At 38.8% G+C, this 23416-nt stretch overlaps 1 long non-coding RNA gene across 1 annotated transcript; it reads right to left on the bottom strand.

The window, feature by feature from the left end:
• Nucleotides 1–1752: 1752 nt before the first annotated feature.
• LOC138917327 (uncharacterized) lies at nucleotides 1753–22119 on the bottom strand. Its single transcript, XR_011425162.1, has 3 exons — nucleotides 21783–22119; nucleotides 11617–11739; nucleotides 1753–9922 (listed from the first exon to the last, which is right to left on the bottom strand). It is a non-coding gene; the product is annotated as an uncharacterized lncRNA (long non-coding RNA).
• Between the last annotated feature and the right edge of the window lie 1297 nt (nucleotides 22120–23416).

Here is a 23416-nt window from a genome sequence, read left to right as displayed (position 1 = left end):
TATCTGATAGAAGAATATAATATTTCATATTTCCTATAGTCTTTAATACTAGCTGTAGACAATATTCTCCTTAACACACCTAGCCGAAAAAAGAAAATATTGAGAGCGGGAGTGAGCTGAAGATGTGGCCATGGAGACTAGGGCTGAATAAATAGTAAACGCATTCAGTCTCGATGAGCCCCATTCGGCTGACTTGGACACCAGTATTGTGGTCCCCCTGCTTCCTCTTGCATATCTTGGATGACGTACATGAGTAAAGCTGCTCAACAAAGGAAAAAGAGTATGGATCCAAATTAAAAGTATAGATTTTGAGCATTATTTTGAACGCCTCTTTTGGAACTTCATTTAGTATGCTTTCTTTTTTTGTGTGTGCTTTTTCTCCCCGAGTCCCCCCAGTACATAGTTGTATATTTTAGTTGTGGGTCCTTCTAGCTGTGGCATGTGGGATGCCACCTCCTCAGTGTGGCTTGATCAGTGGTGCCATGTCGGCGCCCAGGATCCGAACCAACGAAACCCTGGGCCGCCGCAGCGGAGCGCATGAGCTTAACCACTCAGCCACGGGGCCGGCCCCAAAGCTTTCTTTTTTTTAAATGAAGTCCCCATCTTAACAAGACTGTATTAGATAGCCAAGCAACCAGAATATTAAACAACTTATTTGCCTAGACCTCCAAAACCTATACAATTGAATTGTGTTGAAAATGTTTTCCCAATTAGAAGCTGGTTCTTTAGCTCGATTTCAGATGCAAGCAACATTCATATAAATTGGAACTATAAAAAGTTTAAGCATTTAAAATTGTTTCCATCAGTTCTAGCTTACAGTACATTTTCTTAAGTTATTGAGGTAGGTTATGAATTTGAACTTCAGCTAAACTTTTGTTTTATTTGCACTTGTTGCCAAAAACGGTGTTTTTGAATCTTCTTTCTTTGTGCTCATTCCAGCTACTCGTAAAGGGTCACTGTGTTTCTGGGTTGAATATTTCCTTCCCAACACTGATGCTTCCCTAAGCAAAAGAAAGAACAATATTTGAACATCAGAGACAGTTTCACTTCCTGTTTCCCACCCTCTCTCCCCATCTGTGCAATGTTGTACTTTTTGCTTGATTGATATTGAAATAAAACACACATACACACACATGATTAAAGATCCTTCTCTATTGCTTACCCTTTGATATTTTAGCTAGAAGCAGTTGAGTCATTCTGCAGGCTGGGCCTCCTGCATGAAGGGTGGCTTACTTGTCCATGGGGGTCTCTAGCTCACTGGCACCAGCAGAACTAAACATTTGCTTAGAGTTTCAAGCATTCTTTTCTCTCACTGCCAACTACAGCCTCCTTTAAAAATTAACTTGAATCTATGAGTTAAAAAATAGAATCCAATAAAATTACGTTCTACAAAAAATTAATTTGTCTTGGTTATTTCGGGATTTGTTCTACCTCAGCATCACTGTGGATATCACTGCTTACACTGTGGCTGGGTGAGCTGGGGGAAACAGCACTGAATCTCTGCTTAGCCTGTGAGAAGATCATTATTGCTCCTTATGGCCTCTATGGTTGGTCTACTATTTATAATTTTTGAGGTTGAAAGCAAGTAAAATCTGCAACTTGAAGTGGTTAAAATAAGGACTTTTTCCCCATCTAACTGGAAGTCCAAAAGTTGGGAGGGTCCAAGACATGATGTGATTAGTAGTTAAATTATGTCATTCAAGTATCCAGGTTAATCCTCTTTCTTCATGTCACCCTTAGGGTCAACTCCATATTAGAGTGGGTTCTCTTTACACTTGCCAGATGGCTACCAGTGGCCACTGAGTCTAAATTCTTCCTTATTAATGTCCAGCAGGATAGAGAGTAGCTTCTCTTTCCCAGGAGGTCTGTGAAAGCTTTATACACGCCTTTGGCCACATTGGTTTAGGATGGCTCATTTCTGAGACAGCAGAATGAATGGTGGTGAGCCCCATTGTTGACTACAGTGGGAGAGTCTCCAGGTAGGAAGGGTAGCTAGAACATTTAAATAGGAGTTCACTAAACGTATAGGAGTAACAAGGGAAATACATGTACACAATCAGATATTCTGGTTTTATAATTTGCTTTAATTATCTTTTGCATGGATACCTTAAACTTGGAGATTCTTTCCTAAATGGATCCTATTTCTGTTTTCATACACAAGGAAATCTGTTCATTCTAAGTAAAACCAATGCCTATCTTTTGGGTCAGAATAGGTCATCTCAGCAGACAACTGCTTAAACTACAAACTCTAGCTGCCCCTCTTTATGTGGTATTGGGTTTGATTTTATTAAGGGAGTCAGCAAGCATCCTTTCAGAGTTCAGGAATAACTGGACACTGGTATGTGTGTAACTGTGTATGTATGTGTGTGCACACACACAGAAAGAATTGAGGGAGAGAGGGAAATCATTGGCATCCTGTAATTTGTCATTTGTCACACTGACATTGAAATGTATATTTTGGATGTCACATGGTCTCATTTCATAATTTTGAAAAATTTCAGGGTATGTTGGAGACATAATAACTATGATTCCAAAGCATTTTATCACAATAAATATCCCATAGTAAATTGATTACATATAATGTTTTTCCACCAGATGGAAATCCTAGGTTGAATCGTAGCCATGAAACACTGCATTTGTTTTACACAAATAAGCACGCAATACATTAGGTCCAATGAAGTAGAGTCCTATAAGGAAAAAAATACATGTTTCAAATGACTTGGTGGAAAAGCCATAAAAATTTCACAAGAGAGCTTTAGTCCTTGAAGAACTTTAATGCATGAATATACTTAAAATTAGGCTGTGTGCTAGCTCTATTTGAATAATTGCTATTATCCAAATAAAAATGTAAGTTTTTATCAATAGTAATTGCTTTTAGAAATACAACAACATCTAGTGAAAAAGATGAGCCATAGTGGTCACAGGCCATTCACAGACTCAAAATCTTAAAACATCTATATAAATGTTTTATTTGACTCATTGAAAATATGCTCCCCCATCTCCAGCCGTCTTAGTTCATCTGGACTGCTATACAAAATATCACAGATTGGATGGCTTTATAAACCACAGAAATTTATTTCTCACAGTTCTGCAGGCTGGGAAGTCCCAGATCAAGGCGCCAGCAGATTCAGTGTCTGGTGAGGACCCGCTTCCTGGTTCACAGAAGGTGCCCTATTTCACTCTGTCCTTGCATAGGGGAAGGGGCTAGAAAGCTCTGTGGGATATCTTTCATAAGAACACTAATCCCATTCATGTGGAAACAAACATTCAGATCATAGTAGCATCTCACCTTCTTATGAAGTCCCCAAGAACTGATCTATTCCAGTAGTTACCATAAGAAAGAATTCAGAGAAACAGGATAAAAACTTAGGAATATTCTTCTGGAGAGATGCATGTGGCATAAAGGAAGAAACGTCATTAAAATAATTTTGGCAATTACAATTAAGAGAAAATTTGTTTCAAAAAAGTTGTATAGGTTGCAAGTTTTTTTTCATTGAATAAGAAAGTAGTTTTTGAATATTTATATAACATGCCAGGTCTTATCTTCTATCTGAAAGATAGAACAGATAAGATCTTCTCATGGAGGTAAAATTGTAGTTGGAAGAGGGAGACGTAGATAATAAAAACTGTTTGTTAAATGGCCAAGATAATTTCACATACTGATAAGTGCAATAAAAGAAATAAAACAATGTGATCATAAAGAGTAACGGACAGAGGCTGGCCAATTAGACCAGTAGTGGGGCTTCTTCACGCAGGAACTGCTGCTGGTGCTGAGGCTGAGATGTGGAGCGCTCAATAGCGAATAGGCAAAGGGCCTGATCAGGCATTTCAGACATTTAGTAAATAGATCAATGGGAAAGGATGCAATTTCTCTAATATTAAAAGAAATATAAATCAAGTGCACAGATTTTACCTCTTAAATCAGGCACAAACAAGTAATAAAATATACCCAGCACTGCTAAGAACACAATAAAACTAACGCTCTCGTTCACAGCAAGGATCAAGAACAAAAACATCAAGACCCTTTTACCCATTACTTCCTCTGTGAGTACCCATGTTGAGGAAGAAACATAAAATACAAGAAAATGTATCTGTAGGAAGATGTTCATTTTAGCCTTGTTTATATTTGTGGAAAATTAGAAACAACTTAATTATTCAATTTTAGTGGATTGTTAAGTAAATCTTGAAGAATCTGCTTGTAATATACATCACTAAAATGGTTAAGGTAAAGGTTGTGTAAAACACCGAGCAACAGTGAAAAAAAATGAAATGAAATAAAAAAGCAGATAAGTTATTCAAGCTATAAGCATATCAAATAAGTATGAATTTTTGTTTATTCATTCTTTTATTACTTGACTGTCAAGTTATAATGAGAGTCAAGAATCCAATTTTCTGTCCTAAAACCTAATTTAGTTGATAGTTAATCAATGTGCATGTGCTTTGGATAATTTCTGACTTCCTATCTTTTTTCTGCTTTTCCCAGATCCTTACATGGCGTCCAATGATACCCCTCCACCTTTCCCCTGTTCTTCCAGCCTTGAAGGACTCTGTCCCCTCAACCTCACTATGCACTGGGTTTTGGAATGTAGTCCTACTCAGAATCCACATCCAAGCCACAGCTGATATATTTCTGAGGTCCTCATCCCGAACCCTACATCTCTGTAGTAAGCACAATTTTGATCTCCATGATTTTCATCCCTTAGTGTTATTCCTGTGGTTATATTACATTACATGACAAAAAGGGCTTTGCAGATATAATTAAGATTACGAATAAGCTGGCCTTAAAATAGGGAAATTATCCTTGACTATTCGAGTGGATCCAATATTCTTTAAAATCCTTCAAAATCCATGTTCATTAAAAGCAAAAGAGGAAGGCAGAGAGATTCAAAGCATGAGAAAGATTCCACACATTGTTGCTGGCTTTGAATATGGAGGGGGCCATAACCGAAGATGGGGCAGCCTTTAGATGCTGAGAACAACCCCAGCTGACAAGCCAGCAAGGAAGTATGGACCTCTGTCCTAAAATGGCACAAAATTGAATTCTGTCAACAATTTGAATGTCTGGAAGCTTATTCTCCTCCAGAGCCTCGAGATACAAGCCCAGGTTGGCTGACGCCTTGACTTTGGCCTTGTGAGAGCCTAAGCAGAGAACCTAGTTGAGGCACGTTGGGTCCAGGCTTCTGACCTAGGGAAATTTTGAGACAATAAATGAGTATTGTTTTAGGCTGCTGGGTTCGTGGTAATTTTTTACGACAGTGAGGGAGTCTCCTTCAATACCAAACGGATATAGATGCTTTCCACCTCCTGAGCCAACCTGCTATAGGCAATGTCCTCTGCCTTGGTCTTTACTTAGTAGACTATTCTCCTCATATCTAAGTTATCCAATTATTTATTATCCAAGTTGCTGCAGCCATAATTTTGATTGATGTCACTTCACAAAGATAAACCAGCACTTGAAAACGTAACCATCTCTCTCCAAGAAACGCTAGCTGGCATCTAGCACTAGCTAGCACTAGTCTATCTATTCTTGCTATCTCATAATACAATACTGTAGGGGACGAAGACATTGCCTCTCCCCAAATGGGGGTTCGTCTGGCCGGAGAACGAATTAAATTCACATGAGACAGAATAGCAAGAGAAAATTAAACAAAGCTTTATGAGGAACCATGGCCTGGGGCCTTTCTTCAGGCTGAAGGAAGAAAGGGCACCGAAGAAGTGGGGTACGCATAGTGGTTATATACCCCCAAACAGGGTGTTTCACATGTGATTGAAATGTCCCTCCCACAATAGTCACAAGATTGCCCTTTCAGCACAGCGCTTGATGGACACAGCAGGTAGTGGTCTGCTGTCTCAGAGGGCGTAGCCGGAGGCAACTCGATTGTCTGGAGCTGAGCAGTCACAGGTGAGCACAGCAATCAGTTCCTAGCCTAAAGAAAGATGCTTAATCCTTAAAGAAATGCCAAAGTTGGGAGGGAGAGGGAAGTCAGTTACAGGAGGTTACCAGACTAGCACAATAAAATGCAGATTTTAAGTCCTTGCCTTTGGTATTGATTAAGAGTTTTTAGAGAGAAGGTCATCTCCTTTCTTCTTCCTGGTACAGAGAGGGAGGCACCTTTACAGATAGAGATTTACCTTACAAACGTAAATGTGTCCTAACAAAGGTCAAGTTCCATTCCTCAGAGCCTCCTTCCCTGTCCCAGTTTATCAAAAGCAATCAGCCTCAAATAATACTGATGCCAAAGAGACATATCTTGGGGTGGCCAATTCCAGGTCCCCACAATGCAAATGTAAAGCAAATTGATTGCCCAGCAAAATGGCGAATCTTACAAAAGATGTCAGATTTCGTAAAGTTGGTGAAAGTGATATTGGAGACTTCTCACATGATAATCTTTCAGAATTAGACCCTTTAACAATGGAGGAAGGAAGAAATCAGCAAGGATGAATGTAGGATAGTAGATTTGTGTTAAGTGAACTTTTTTCCTGGTACTAATGGCTAACTATGTGCACTTAACCAGCACTTTCTACAGTGGGCTCAGTTGCCCTGGATTAAATGTTTGACTTGTGCCTCATCCAATCATCCCATCTTCCTGGGGATGGGATCCTGTCTGTCAAGGCTGGTTCCTTGAACGGATTTCTAGTATCACTTTGGCTCCAAAGTCTCTCTGCTGCTACATTCTACCAGCTACTCTGTGCTCCAGCTGCTAAACTGGGCCTCCTCATAGTGGGGATCATTTGACTCAGGTGAGACCTTGCCACACCCTTTACACCTGGCTGCAGACTCTGCTGGCTTTCCTTGGCAGGCCAGCTTCTGTTGCAAGAATAATTGTACGCACGCTCTCCCCCGTGAGCCCTGGGCTGCAGAGCTCTGCTCAATTCCAGCTTCCTCTCCTTATCTCAACAATCCCTAAGTTACCAAGATCCTAGAGTGTCTTACAGAAGAGCTAAGTTACATATTACCAATGAGATCTTTTGGAAATGTTTTTATTTTTATTTTTCCAAGCCTACATTCCCTTGTCATTAATTTGCTTTGATATACTTGGAATGCTTTCTAAAGATACAAGCAATTCCTGTTGAGGCAAAGATTGAGAGTTAATGCCCTGTCTGTTCTCTTCTTCTCCTCATGAAATAGAGCTACCCCTCCCCTCAGTTTAGCTGGGCACATCGCCACCCAGAAGACAGATGGCTAGCCTCCCTTACAGCCTAGTGAGACCGTTTGACAAAAGTCTGACCAATGGGAAATGAGAATCTGTTCAACTTGAAGAAAGTGTCCTTAATGGGATATAGCACCCTTCTCTCTCTCCTTTTTCTCTCTCATCGAACAGAATATGGGCATGGTGACTGGAACTGGATCAACTATCCTGGGTCACAAGATAGAAACAACAGGACAGAAGGAGCTTGGATTTCCTGATGATTTTGGAACTGCCAATCTAGCCCTGGACTTCCTAAATTTTCATAAGACAGAAATAAATTTTCATCTTGTTTACCATGGATATTTTGGGTTTTCTGTGACTCATAGCCAAATCTAATCCTAAAATAATGCACTCTGTATTGCTAATTTGCTTAACGTCTAAATGACTGTGAATTGAGTAAGAAGTACGATATTAACATTTGTATTTTAAGAAGAAAAAACTCTCCAGAATCTTGTCATTTTGACACCTCTATTTTCTATAATGCTATTGTTCTGTTACTTCTGTCTGTATATTTCTTGGATTTAAGTTTTTTTAAAAAAAATTTATTCTAGCTTTGTAACCAGAATGGCTGTTGTGCATTGTTCTATAACTGATTTAGAGCCCCTAAATTCTATGAGCTTTCAGTTTGCGTACAGCTTCCTTCCTTCCTCCCTCCCTTCTTTCCTTCACTGCTGCTGCTGCTTTTCTCTTCCTATTTCTCTTCTTCCTTCTCCTTTCTCTCCATATATCGAGGGAACTTCTTTTTGTCTCTTTTAAAAGAATCTCTTTAAAAAAACAGGAAAATAAGCCAGTTTGTGGGTAAATACCGATGGGACTGCCATCTCAGCACCCTCATACCCCACCTTGAGGACTCCTGCTTTGCACGGGCAGGGATCCTGGCCATGAGCACACAAAGCCAGGCTATTTACAAGCGAAGAGCTGTTGTTATCCATTCACTCTTTATTCTGAAGGATTCAGTCCTGAGAACCTTAATGGATGCTCTCTATGGGGACAATTATCTTTTACTAAACACTTTCATTTGTTTTTGCAATACGAGATGGACCTTGAAGAAGGATAGCTGCCATCTGTGTTTCTGAATACCTCAAATAGTGGTTCGGTTGTTATTCGTGAGGAACAGATAGGCAGAGAGAAGCAGCCTCTGAGCATGGGCCAAACTCCACCCTGTTCTATTTCCTCATCCTTCAACTGCCAAGGCCTAGGGAAGGATGGTTCCACATGGTAGACAGCATGCTTGGGTCGCTTTCAGCATCTTGTCTGAGATTTTAGCGAAAACCAAGAGCAGAATGACTCCTGCTTCTCTTGGGAACAGTGTATTACTCAGTGTGTCTGTGTGTGTGATCTTGTACTAAAAACACTGGTCAATAAAATGGACAATGTTTTCAACAGTGACTTTGTAGAAATCAGAAAATGTTCTCCATTTGGATGGCTACTTCTGATATCAACATTCGATAAAAAATGAAGATAGAACACTAAACTAAACACTAAATAATTCAAAGAAAGAATTTCTAAACTCACTTTGTGAGACCCAGGTTTGTAACTTTTCTGATCACCTGCCTTGATCCAGGAAAAACATTTAGAATACCTTGTACAGCTATGGGTTGTATGTCCTAGACTACCCCCTCTCACTAACGTTTGCTAGACCTACTAGCACAAGTTAAGTTCTCAGGTGAGATCCTGAAACAAAAACGTTTTGTATAGCTTGTACGTCTTGACTGCCAGATAAAAGGATGAAAACTTATAATAGAATGGTGAAGTTGTTCAATGGGAATAAAAATTTGCTTTCACAAAGGAAAGGAAAAGAAACTCAGGTTCAGCTGTCTGCTGGGCTGCTCTCACCTTCAGCCCTCGTTTCCAGTAGAGGGAGAGGAAGAAGTGAGGTGAGACCAGTGATTCTGGTTAATCTTTTTTTTTTCCAAGTAAGTTTTATTTTATTCATTCATTCTTTTATCTATTCATTCCATTCACTTTTCTTTTTTTTAAATTACGGTAAGTACACTTAACATGAGATTTCCCCTTATGACAAATTTTCAAGCGCATAACATAGACTTGTTAACTATAGACACATGTTGCACAGCAGATCTCTAGAACTTATTCGTCTTGCATAACTGAAACCATATACTCATAGTACGTAGGTTTATACTTGCATGTTCTATAGCTCCCCATTTCTTCCTCTCCCTAGCCCGTGACAATCACCATTCTACTCTCTATTCTCTGAGTGTGACTATTTTACACACTTCATATAAGTGGAATCATGCAGTATTTCTCCTTCTGTGACTGACTTATTACACTTAGGATAATGTCCTCCAGGTCCATCCACGTTGTAACAAATAGCAGGATTTTCTTCTTTTTTAAGGCTGAACAATATTCTATTGTACATATATACCACATCTTCTTTATCCATTCATCTTTTGATGAACACTTAGGTTGTTTCCATATCTTGGCTGTGTTAATAGTGCTGCAGTGAACTTGGGAGCTCAGATATCTCTCCGAGATTCTGATTTCAATTCTTTTGGATATAGATGGTTAATTTTTTATTCCTTAAATTCTACCGCTATGTGACTTATCAGAAAAAATTGCTCCCAAGCATCCTGTTTTCTCTTGCTTTTCTGTAGGTGGCAAGCTGGTGTGGGAAGAGACGACTGCAGGTTTTTTTCTCACTTTTCTTCAATGTCACATTTACCACGGCCTGGGATGCCTCAGTGCTGTCACTCGAAACCTGTTGATCTCATTCTCTGGAAGAGATAGGATACTAAATGTATCTTGAGGGCAGACTTAACAATCCCCCTCATCTTTCTCAGATGAGGAAGAGAATATTGTGTCTATACACTTTCCTAAGTGCATTTAAACTTAATAAGAGTTTTCAGAATTAAAGAATCTCAATTCTACCTGGCAACCTTCATCAAGAAAAGGTCATCTACATGTAGGAATAAGCAAGGACCAGATATACCCAAAGTTTGAAGGTTTCCGTGGTTCATCTTTTCCACTTTGACGGGTACTTGATGGTTCTTTGGATCCAGAGAGACTTCTCAGTTGTGATTTCAGTGCTGACTATGGTGGCAGGCATGGACCAGGGGCACACTATCTGGGCAAATTGTCCAAATACTGTGCTTATTTAATTGATGCCCACCTTCCCCATTAACCATAAGCAACTTGAAGTCAGGGATTGTGTCTGCCTTATTCATGTTGTTACCCTTGATGGCTAGCACTATCCTGGCACATAGTAGGTGCTGAGTCAATTTTTTTTTAATGAATGAACTATTTTAGTAGCAAACTGCAGAAGGGCCCTTGAAAGCTCCAAAACAGCCAATTCTAATATAGCTTCAGACAGAAATGTGAGAATAAAAGGCAACCATAGCATACAGGCAACCATAACAATCATAAAAGACAACATAGCATATACTTTGTCATAAAAATATTTTTTCCTCTTCAATTTATGTATAAATTATATTTTTTGCTATAAGAAATGATCAACCAAAGGAAATCAAATTAGTAATATTTAGAAGAATAAGACGTACTAGACATAGATGGATTCCTTTTAACTTTATGTATTAAACTCAATCAAGCATCTGGTAGGATATATCACTATAAAACAGATATATCACTGTAAAACATTCTTAGAATAACTGAAATCTTCTTTACCTGTTTTTCTATTTACTTTAAGGCTACTATTCCTCTCTATGGGCCCCACATAGAGCAGTAAAATTTTATGGAATTTATAGTCACTCTAAATCCTACCAAGAGATTTTAGCTACTACACGTTAGCTGTGCTAGTCATTTTAAGCTGATAAAGGAAACAAAACAAGACAAAACCAAAAAATCTAGCTTTCCTGGCAGGTTCATCAGAAAGAAACCCCAAACTACTATGCTCACTTAGCAACAGCATCTATGAAACAGCATCTCTCTCGTTTTCAAACTCCTTTTGCTGAAAAATCTCTAATTATCTTCCTATTTCTCATGACTTGTCTAAGAAGTATTTTTGCCTATGAGATCAAGATCACTTATTTAAACAGTCCTGTGACTGTCAGCAATTTATAGGCTCAATTTATCTTCCAAATCTAGATACTTTCCCCTTTTGTAATCCTTTTTTTCTCTCATTCACACATATTATAAATAGGCATTCAGAGAATTCTAAATGAAACTGTTTTTTAAAAATAGTTTTACATTACAGTAGTTTTTAGCTTTAGTGTTATTAAGTGAAAACTGATATTGGAATATTGGGATAAGAGCCAGACAAATGCTTCCTGCTCTGGAGTGACAATCCATTACTAAAGAATTGAGCATGAAAAAGGGTGAAACCTAGAATATCTCTAGAGATGTTTCCCTTACAATGAGTACTGCTTCCTCTCCTCAGCTGTAATTTTATCCTCTTAGGCTAAACTTAATAAGGCCTTGATGTTACATGTGAAAGATGAAATTATGTGAGTACCTTTGTTAGGCCAAGTTGCTCAAGACAAACAGGGCTTCCAGTCGAGAAATGAGAGCCAGACGCTCCCTTTGCCTTTAATGCAAATGATGGCAAATCCAAATCCAGACTTGTAGCTTGCAGGATCTTTATTTCAAGTGGATGGAAGAAATAAAATATTTTAGAACTCACAAAAATTGAATCGAGTAGATTTTGAGGGAAAAAACAACATAATAAAAAAAAAAACAGGAGGGAAAACCTACCATCCTGTTTGTCCTTGGATGCTTGATAGGAACCTGCAATTCTTTGTGTGGTATTTCTGAAGGAGTCACTAACAAGCTTATCAGAACATCTAGTCCTGGCATAATGACAGGGCCTTGTCACAGGGTCCTGATAGGTGTGTGATCTTGGCCCTTACTCCCAAACTTCAATGGAACTCAACTGCCATTGAGATGTGCAAAAGGAAATTTTCCTGGCATGTTGAAAAATATTTTAAGGTCTCACCTAATTTACGAAAAAAAAAGTCATCTAAATTCTGTTGGTTGGCTGTGAGTAATTTATAGGGCTTATTTATTCAGTACATTCATTCATTACTTTCATATGTTAATAGCTATCCACCCACTGTTCCCTCTGAATTGCATCTTAACAAGATTATGCTCCTTTTTCTAATTTATTGAACTAGCATGGAATATATTTATATAAAAATTAGCTGCTTAAATACTTCCTTGATGAAAAACATAGCTGTTGTAATTTTATTATGAATTTTAATCAGGGAAAAAAATGACCTTTGAAATTTTCTTCTACACAATTTTATATTTGTGTGTGTGTGTGCTTCTCTCTCTTTATATGATTAGAAATCTTTGTGATTTAATTAAATTTTATATAGAAAACATGTGACTGGACAGTAAAAGTTTGTTTTGAAAGGAAAATCTTAAGGAAACAGTTAATAAATTAATATGACTAGCAGAAGACCTGTTTTCTCTGAAAATACTAATTCTTCCATCACAGTGCATCTATTTCACAATAAAATACATTCTGGTTTGCTTTTGGTTAGAAAAAAATCCTCTGAAGTGAATCCAAAAATGCCCTGTGCTTAGTTTCTTTTGATGCAAGGTTCTAAACCTTTTGGGGATCCACTGTAATTGTTGCCAGTCTAAGAAGTACCTTTTCATACCATACCCAGAATACCAACTCATGAAGATGGTTCTCTGATAAGAGGAACCAAATTTTTGACTTGTGGCTGTTCGATGATTATAAAAACCTGAGTGCTGGAAGGAAGGTTTCAATAAACCAGTGGCCCTCAAACTTTAATGTCTAAGTATATAGGGAAGGTAAGAAGTTTTCCTTGATCCTGTTAGGGTCCCTGACTGGCTGGGTCTGAAAATTAAGTTGACAAAGACAGAGTAATAGGAGAAAAGCATACCAATTTATTCAATATAAGTTTTACATGACATGGGAGCCTTCATAAGGAAAGGAAGAACCGAAGAAATGGTTGAACCTGAGAATTTTTATGCTAGGTTTGATAAAGAGTGGAGAGTCACGGGGAAATATGATAGAGCAAAGAGTATGCTGTAAGTGTAATAAATTGCGGAAAACTTAGCAAGGGCTGTTCATTCAGAATCTTAGTGTCCCTTGTCTTGGAGATAAGGATGTTCCTGTAACCACAGAAGCAGTGTAAACTGACCCTATCTTACCAACAACAGAATGTGGAAGTTGTTTTCCAGGGGCAGTGAGCCAAGACTGCAAGTTATGTAGATGGAGCATGTGCAGAGGAGAAAATTTTGACCTGAAATAACACCTGGAACCAAAGGTTCTCCCCCACAGAACCAAAGGACTAGGACATGACCAGAACTTGAAAGCAGGACTCTCCTCAGAAGTGAGGGGTCTGTTGTCCAGGAAGATCCAGTGTTAAAGCTCCTTTTCACACCTTACCATAAATATTTAAAGCCCTCCAATGGAAACCTGCCCTGCCAGCCCTTCTGTGTACCAACCTGTTCTCCATAACTTCTTGAATTTTGCTCCAAACCCTGGATTGGAGGGACAGATTTGACAGCCTTGCCTCCTGTCTCTTTGCTGGCAGACCTTGCAATAAAGCCTTTTCTTTTCTCAAAGCCAGTGCCATGATATTGGCTTCTTTGCACATTGGGCTACGGGCTCTCTTACCCAGTAACATCCCTTTTCTCCAGGTGTAGGGAAGGCATCTTTCATGTGAGGATCTCACGATCTCTTCAGGGAAAGGTCAAAGAGTCCTTCCTGCACCTGTCATATTCTCAAACTCCTTCAGCTCAAAATATTCAATATGCCCAGGTGCCATATTTTGGGGTGGTGTGTCCTTGACCCCATCAAAAGTATCCACTGGTGGGGGGTGTTGTTAAATGTGTATTTTCCAGCTCCAATCCCAAAGATGTTGCTCCAGTAGGTGTGGACTAGGGTTTGGGAATAAGTTATGACGAGAATCCCCAAGTGGTCATGCTGGTTGTCCCAGGAACCACACTGAGAATGTAGAGAATGCTTAACAAATTGCTAATGCAATTATTCATTTCAACATCAAGATGGTAACCAGTTAAAGTCATGTTGACCTTAAGAGAGAAATTTGAGGTATAGTGTGTTTGGTTGTGATTTTTCCCACTTACTGGTGGCAGACAACCAATATTTGAGGTTAAAAGATAAGGAAGTCAGGGGTAGTCTTAAAATGCAGATGATTCTTTTTTAAGAAAGAAATCTAGTAATGAAAAGTTTCCTTGGCATAACTGGTACTCATAAACCAAAGTAATCCTTTTTAGTTCCTCTTGTTGATGTATCAAAATAGTTGACATCAGAGGGATTATGCTTGAGAATTATAGGTAATTGAAGAAACTAACTGGTCACAAACATTTTCCAATTTGTCCCACTCCATTGGCAATTATTTCCCCCAACCCCTAAAGGCGACTCTTCCTTTTCCACTGTTTTCCCTTTCCGTGGTTTTTCAGTGCCTCCTGGGTATATCACAATCAGAGGTAGAATTACAAGTCTTTTCCAAAAGAAAGAATAGCTGAACCTTAGAAGAAAAAGGAAACTGAGAGCATTTAGTTCAATGCTCTTGTTTAACGTAAGAATCTTATTTGTAGAATGCTTAAGTGTTCTTCTAACTTCCCCAGAAGGTACAGAGCCTCGGTCATATGTTTATGTGACACTAGTTTATTGGGGAGTGCAGTCCCAGGGAAGCAGGATATTGGAGAAAGGCAGAGAAGGAGGGAATGTGTTACCCAGCTAACCACCTCTTGGCACCAAGTTGAACTGATTGTTTGTTTTGCAGGACCATAATCTGAGAGGGTAGATGAACAAATATTTCTCAAAATAGTCTGCCCAGGGGTAGAGAAGAGGTAAAACTTTCCACTGGTTCCTACCTCTCACTGGTCAGAGTTTTGCCCCATGCGTGTCAATTCCCTTGTATTTCCAGGCTGCATACTTCATCAGCAACAGAGAAGCCCTGTGGCAAACAGCCAGAGTCCTGTGGAACACGCAGGAGACTAGCAACTTTGTGCCCCTGGGAGGGTCGTAGCTGAGTGGAGCTGGGTGAAGCTCATGCAGTTTGTTACCTTGGCAATGTACAGAGTAAAACAAGTGGTCTGTATGGAGATGCAATTATATGCATTGTATTTAAACACACACACAGACTCAGGGAACTTCATGGTGTTTAAAGGTGAGACTTTGACCTCAGAGAGATGCAAGTTCTTATCATAGCCCTACCACTTTTACTGTGTGTATAGACCTGGGCATCTGAGTTAAATGATCTGACTCTCAGTTCCTTCATGCTTAAAATTGAAATATTCATTGTATTGTGGGGGCCTAGAATGGGCCACCCCAAAATATGTCTCTTTGGCATGAGGATTTTTTGGGGAGCTGGTTACTTTTAATAAAAGCAACTCTGAGGAGTGGAGTTTGCTTGCCCTTTGTTGGGAAACATTTACATTGTAAAGGAAATCTCCATCTGTAAAAGTCCCTCCCTCTCTGTACCAGGAAGAAGAGGGGGGTGACTTTATCTCTAGAAACTCTTAATCAATACCAAAGGCAAGGACTTAAATCTGCATAATAATCTTATTCCTGTTTCTGGTAACCTCCTGTAACTGACTCCCCCCACCCCCAACATCCTCCTTTGTCGTTAGCTGAATATGATATTTAAGGTGAGGGCTTCAGCCATTTTGGTGAGTTGCTCGGCTTGCCCAAGCTTCTCCCATGTATACATGTTATAAAGCTTTGTTTAATTTTCTCCTGCTGTTCTGTCTCATGTGAATTTAATTCGTTCTCCGGCCAGACGAACCCAGAGAGGGTAGAGGAAATATCTTCCTCCCCTACAGTATCATTGTTAATATTAAGTGAGATAATATATGTAAAGTGTTTATAACAATGGCTGGGACATAAGTATTTAATAAATTGAAAGTATTAATTTTAATAATTGAGCATATGACCCACTTTAAAGACAAATGTGTACAATGATTTCCTCAAAATTATTATTCAATGAATATTGTCACTATTCCAAAAGGACCAAAGAGAATCTTATTTTAGGTGTTTGTGTCAGTTATGATAAGCTAGGTTATACTGCAATAAAAACAACTCCCCAATTTCTTCAAAACAACAGCGTCAAATAACAAAGGTTTATTTCTTACTCACACTGTCTGTCCATTGAATGCCAATGATGGTAGTGCAGTGGGAAGTTCTATTTTATATCATCCTCTCTCTGTGACTGAAACTGATGGAAAGTTCACTGTTGGGAAAGTTGTAAGTCACAGTGGTAGAAGGAACCGTGGTCAGGTTAAGCACTGTCAAATGCTTTCACCTGAAAAGGTAATTGTTACCTTTATTCACATTCCATGGGCCAAAGAAACTCACATGGCCACACCATAGTACCTCTGGGAAGTGTATTCCTTCTATGTGCCCATGAGTAGAAGAGAACGAAACAGAACGTCTACACAGTAAGGTAAGGCAAATGGGTTGTGATATAAAACGGCCCCCGAATTCTCTAACTGTAAAATTGCACTCACTGAAACAAACAAATGGTAAATCAAGCATTTCATTTATATAGAATAGTGTTCTCATTTTATATGATGAAACCAATCCTATCTTTTATTAATGCTTAAAATAAAACACTTTAGTAATCCTTGAGTGTAGTGGAAGTGATGGTCCAACTGAAATAGTTAAAATTTGTAATGTTCTCTCAATTCTGTATTTTAATTCACTTTCCCTTAGTCTCCATTGAGATGATCTGTACATTTATTTTGTACAGTTGACTGTCATTATTCACAGATTCTGTATTTGCAAATTCACTCATTCGCTAAAATTTGTTTATAACCCCCAAATCAATATTCAATACCTGCAGTGTTTTTGTAGGCAATTGGAAACAGGGACAGAGCAGCAAAAAATTTGAGTTCCCAGTGCACATATTCCTAGTGGAGATTGAACAAGGCTATGTTCTGCCTTCTTGTTTCAGCTCTAATACTGCAAACAAGTGTCCTTTTTGCGGTCCATTTAGTGCCACACTTTGTGCACTTTTGTGCTTTTTGTTCGTGATTTCACTGAAATAGCGCACAGTGCTGAAGTGCTGTGTAATGCTCCTGAGCACAGGAAGGCTGTGATGTGCCTTACGGAGAAAATAGGTGTGTTAGAAAAGCTTCATTCAGGCTTGAGATATAGTGTGTTCAATGTTAATGAATCAACAATATTTATTAAATAAGGTGTTTTCACAGCGAAACACACATAAAACAGGGTTATGTATTAATAATACCTCATTTTAAGTGTTTTTCTGTTTAAAGATGAGATGTTGGCAAACAAGATATGACTAGAGGCTCACGGGAACCTAAGCCTATATTTCCCCTGGAAGCCATGGTTCCGTGCTCACTAATTCAGCGTTTGTGGTGACTTGGTAGACCATAACTACTATAAGTAATGAGACTTGGGAATTTAAATAGAAACCTTAAAACAGAACCAAATTTTCTGGCATCTGAAACAAAATAAGTTCAACATTTGAAGACCAATGGGAAATTCTGTCAGAAGAGAAAAGAACAGTAATTCTTAAACTACCGTGCAAAGTTTTCATTTCTATAGGTAGTGTATTAGTGTTATGAAAGAGTTGCTCTGTACAATGTTAAAACCAAAACTGTTGTGTCAAAATTTTGTTTTCCTAAAGCTAGATCCCATTGAGAAGAAATGTGCGGGCTTTCTGGATTTTAAGTTTAGGTTACTGTGGTTCTTCGCCATCTTAAACTCACTGCAAGCTTTTGTAGTCCATCAAGGAAGATAATTTTTTCTTGCCATTTCCTAACTCAGAGACTAGCTTTCAGGGAAGAGGCCCTATTCCACTGTCAGTGTATTTCTTTGTGATCCATGTTGTCATTGTTTAATTCTTATATAAGAGATCCTTTCCACTTACACTTGGCCAATTAATTAAAACTTTAATGGAAACACTAATATATATGACAAAAAGTTGGTGTGTTAGGAATGACTCTCTCTGAATTCTTTACAACCAACTAGGCAACATAATGCATTCTCAGACAAATTAATACAGGTAATACAATGCTTTAAAATTTGGTGATTGACCATCCTCCATGGTTACACCAGGAAATGTGTTAGGCAGCTGGTTCTCATTTACCAACAGGATTATAGAATCTAACTTTATCTTCATTTCATACTCAGAAAAGAGCATTTCCATTCCTTTCATGGTTAATGGGTCATTCCCACACTTTCTCCCTTTCTAGTCTATGCCTCCAACTAAGGGAAGATTGGTGATATGACATGGCTGTTATTTGTGACAAAAAGACATGAAATCTCTCTCTCATCTGTTTACTATCTATCTATCTATCTGTTGTTACTATGTCATAGACAGGTGTCTTAAAGAAACCACTTGATCATTATTTCAGGTCACAAGATGAGCAACAATCCCCCTTGTCATGCAAGTTATGATGCAAACCTTTTCTCTATTAAGCCACTCTCAGATAATAATTTATTTATTTTTGAGGAAGATTAGCCCTGAGCTAACTGCTGCCAATCCTCCTCTTTTTGCTTAGGAAGACTGGCCCTGAGCTAACATCTGTGCCCATCTTCCTCCACTTTATATGTGGGACACCCACCACAGCATGGCATGCCAAGCGGTGCCATGTCTGCACCCGGGATCCGAACCGGCGAACGCCGGGCCACAGAAGTGAAACGTGAGAACTTAACCACCGCACCACCGGGCCAGCCCCTCAGATAATAATTTAAAGAGAGATTGGCCAGAACTTTACAAACTATTTTCCCTTTTCAACTATACCCTGCTCTGTCTGGGTGAATTCCTGGCACTGAGAATCTGATAGAATTTGTGTTCACCAGTCTTTGGCTCCTATTGGACTTGTGCTATGTTGGTAGCAGGTGATAAGTCTCTGCACAGGGGTAGAGTACAGAGATAGTCAGATCTGGGGTATGAGCATGCTAGAGGAGTCAAGTTGCTTCTGTGTCAGATTCCTATGGCAAGACAAAGAAGATGGGCCACTGGTTATTACCTGGGACACCAGTTACTGATCTGTGAATTTGATGGTACCTCCCTACTTATTACTTTAAAATGTAATAATAATTAATGTTTATATTGATTGTTAGGGTGTAATGCTTTTTATCTGTTTTCCTTAGAAATTTCATTTACAAATTGGTACATAGATTATGATGTAATATATACTAAAACCTGTAGAGTTTTTGAGTAGTTAAAAAAACAAAAGGGCTCACCCCAGGGTTAGTTCTAAGATTTTTAACAAAGCTCTGCTGAAGAGATTTTGCTCTTTGATGCCAGTAGTGATAGACTAGTTTTTCACTCTGAGGGGAATAAATGGTGAAAAAAAGGGAAAAAGAGTAATATTGGTGTTGCCTGATCAATTAAGTCAACTAAAAGTGATCTGGTGGCAGCAGGAAGAAAGAGGAAATATGTAGAAAAGCCTGATGAACCTCTGAGTTGTAACTTGGAGGTCCTAAAAACAGGTCTAGAAGATGTGGTAAGGATTGAGAGATTAGGATCCCTGAGCAGGTCTCAGGGCACATGGCGAATCCAAGAAACTGTCTATGTACCAACCACTGGGAAGGATATGGAAGCCGTTTAAAATCTTGGTATTTTCCAGAACAAGTTTCTATTAGCAATCAGCAGATGAAAAGACCTGTTGTGTTGTCATCAGCTCATTTAACTTCATTCTAGGCCCTATCTTGAAGAGCTCTTGAAAAGAAAAGCATCAGTTTCCCAATAAGAAATCGAACGAAGTAAGGTATGCTGATACCCCCTCTCTGTGATCTCCCCCAAGCTGATTCAAGCTCAAAGAGTTAGTATCTATGTGGGGGTTACAACTATGGCAGGATCTCAACTAGGAAGTATTGTGTAGTGGTAGGTTAAGGGTCTGGATTTGGCATAAACTGGAGCCAAGTTTGAATTCTGGCTCTGTCATAAGTTGCTCTTTGAGCTTCAGATTCCCTGTGGCTAAAATGGGGCTAACAACACCTACTTCACATTATTGTGGAGATTAAATACTAAGTGAGCCCATGTATGGAAAACACTGAGTAAAGTACTTAACATAGAGGTTGCAATTATTGTTGACTTCATTGCTGCAACTGAGCTTCTCATCCATTGGTGTTCAACAGTCAGAAGTGTAATTCAGAATCTCCTGGAGGGGAACCAGGCATTTGTATTTTGATTCTGGAGATTCACATGTACCAAAGGCTGAGAACCTCTGTGACTTGTGAGATCTCCTTGGACCTGGGCCATACCCTGCTCTGGAGATACCAGCTGCTGGGAGGCCCCCAGGATGCTGCAGTGGGTGAGAGGGAGCCCCCTTATGCCCGTATGCATGGTTGGTCTGCAATTCTGAAGGTAGAAGGAAAATTCAGGTTCTCCCCTCTACAAAATAGACTCCTCAAATGCAGAATAATATGCTCTTCAGATGTCTATTTTCTAAAGGCTTTTCCTAACATTTACCTTAAAGTTATATCTTCTGTAAAACTATTGTTGCATATTGGAGCATGTGATTAAGTATGATCCTTTATCCCTTTCCCCCTGCGTCCCAGACCCCTACAGCAACCCTGTCTTCATCTGACCCAATATATAATCCCTCAGGACTCTAGGGGTTAATCTATTAAGCAGTTCAGCAGAGTAACTGAATCTAAAATTTCTAAAAATGGGCTCTTGGAATTTAATGTCTTTCCTCTATCAAAGGCATTAAATGTTAGGTAATTCATGCCTATGCCTGATGGTTTGTCTCCTCATTTACAAATGCCAACACAACCACCCATCCTCCAAAAGCTTTAGTCTCCTTTATCAGCACAGAAATAAGTGAAGATTGTTGCAGTGGCAGAGGGAATGGAAAGGAAGGAATGGATTCATGACCTATTTAGAGGGTAGAATTGACAGGAACTGAATGGGAGGGAGAGTGAGTATTGAGGTTAACATTCAAATCTCAAGGTGAATCCACAGGTTGGATTTAGTGGCTGCAAAATTTGATGTAATTTTAGAGTGCATCCCTATAGCCCCATCTGCCTACCCAAATCTCCTTCTGTCCTCACCAATGTATGCAGTGCAGGCGAAAAAGGACAAAACCTCTTTTGCAGACCAGTAGTGCCTCCTCAGCTACTTTGCCTGGTTGGGCATGATAGTCTCAAAAGTGAAGGTTGCTCATCTATTTCAAGGAGTCAGGTAGACGAAATATTTCAGTTTCATCCATTTGGCCCCACTAGTCAGGGCGATCTTAAGATTTTAAAGACACAACCAGGCTGTCTGTTTTTCAATTGGTTAATTGATCAATTCTACCATAAGGGAAAAATTGTTACTATTGGAATAGTATTAGAAAGCCTTGCCATAGAATGTGGATGCACATTTTCAAATGGACAGTTTTCTATTAAGGAAAGCCAATTTATGAATTTTGTATCTCGGTACTGATGCTAACTTCAACTAAACAATAATTAGCACTTGAGCTTTTACTCCCACTCTGTTACAGTGGCAAAACAACGCGTGTAATTTTCAGAAACAAGCACAGGCTTGAAATCTAGAAATTTAGCAAGTATTTATCAGAACTAGGTAGAAAATATCTTTTCTAGAGTGTGTAAATAATAACACCCTCTACCAAATTTCTGCCCTTTATATTTTCCCTTTAACTCATTTATCCCCCAGAGTAGAACACTTAGAAGGTCAGAATATATGAGAATCTACTTACTGGATGCATCTACAAAGTTGCTGTGGTGCCTCCTGTTGTCCCTCAAAATGCTAATGGTATTGACATTCAGTTGGTAGACTTTCCTTTTCTCAGTGTTATCTTCTTCCTTAGGCAATTTGCTGTGTCATTTCATTATATTCATGGCTTGAAAGAGGAACCTAGTTCAAAAGCTCCAAGTGGTTTATTGATCTTAAAAGATGAGGTAATTCACTGTCTCACATAATTCAAGCCTCCACAGAACAAAGCTCTCAACTACGCTTTTCTCATGAAACAATCCGAAATGGAAGTTTCAAAATTCCAGCCCTTGCATAGCATCCTCAAAATAATTTATTCAGATCAAAATCCAACCCCTAAATTTTGTTTTGAATCGTTCTCGTGACATCTCTTCTTAAGCAGCAGTTGGATTCTTCCATTTGTGTAACACTGGTAATTATTGCTAATTGTCCTAATAATGTTATCTAACTCTGATTCATTCCCACCATTGTACCTCCTACCATGTGAATAATGTCAGGAGTCGGGGATTTTGTACCTATTAAACATCTTCTTAGAGGTTATGCCCTGGAAATGTGAGAGGAAGCTTTGCGGCAATGAGATATCCCCCAACTACAGGATTGACACAGAGTGACCAAACAGCAAAAGGACTCGTTCCTATTCTAAATCACCCAGAATGAACCAACTTATCACTTTGTTTCAGGAACATGAGAATGAATATTGCGGTTGAGATAGGAAGCTCTTGAATGAAATGTTGAATCTCTTTATTAATTTTATTTGGAAGAGATCATCAGAAAAGATGTGATTAATTTTTCTTTATGTGATCCTAGCTTTCAAATATTTTCTCCATAATAGTGCTTTGGATAGAGAGTTTTCTGCTGCAGAAGCTAATAAAAATGGCTTTTTGAGTACTTACTACCTGCCAGTCACTGTTCTAGGAAATTTACAAGTATTCTCTCATTTTATTCTCACAGAAGATACTATTTATTATTTTAATTTTATTGATAAGGAAACTGACAGAGACATCAACTTGCCCAACATTATGCAGACAAGAGGAGGTAAAACTGAGATTCAACTTATGCAGACTGGATCCAACAATCTTTCTTCATGATTATACTATCCTGACTCATCTTATGACAACATCCAGTTGGAAACAAGCAGGAAAGTTCACGAAAAAGACTTGTTTGGATTCTAAGTATGGACAAATAAGATGCTGACAGGATGAGGTGGCAGGGTAAAGGAAAGAGGCATTTTGAGCTAATGAAAGAACACAGGAAAATACAAGAAAATGGAAAAATACAGAGCATATTCAGGAAAACATGAAAAGTTTATCTTTACTTGTGTGTGTGTGAGAGAGAGGGAGACAGAGAGAGAGAAAGAGAGGGAGAGAGAGAATACAAATTACATAAAGCAAAGCACTAAAACACTAAAAACACTAAAAACATTCCATTTAATAAAATGGAACTGGTGAGCCACAGCAATTAGAGAACACCGTCATCACCATCATCATCATCATCTTGGAACTGGAGGGCAATAGAGCCTATTCAAGGATGGCATGCATGACATGGGTTTTTTTTTTGTTTTTTGTTTTTTTTTTGATAAAGAAAGATGTCAGAAGATCTTCAGTCCATGGTCCTGTTCAA

The sequence above is a fragment of the Equus caballus genome, chromosome 14, assembly GCF_041296265.1.
Source record: "Equus caballus isolate H_3958 breed thoroughbred chromosome 14, TB-T2T, whole genome shotgun sequence".
Lineage (NCBI taxonomy): Eukaryota > Metazoa > Chordata > Mammalia > Perissodactyla > Equidae > Equus > Equus caballus.
The sequence above is the reverse complement of the archived record's forward strand: the minus strand, read 5'-3'. Positions and strand labels throughout refer to the sequence as shown.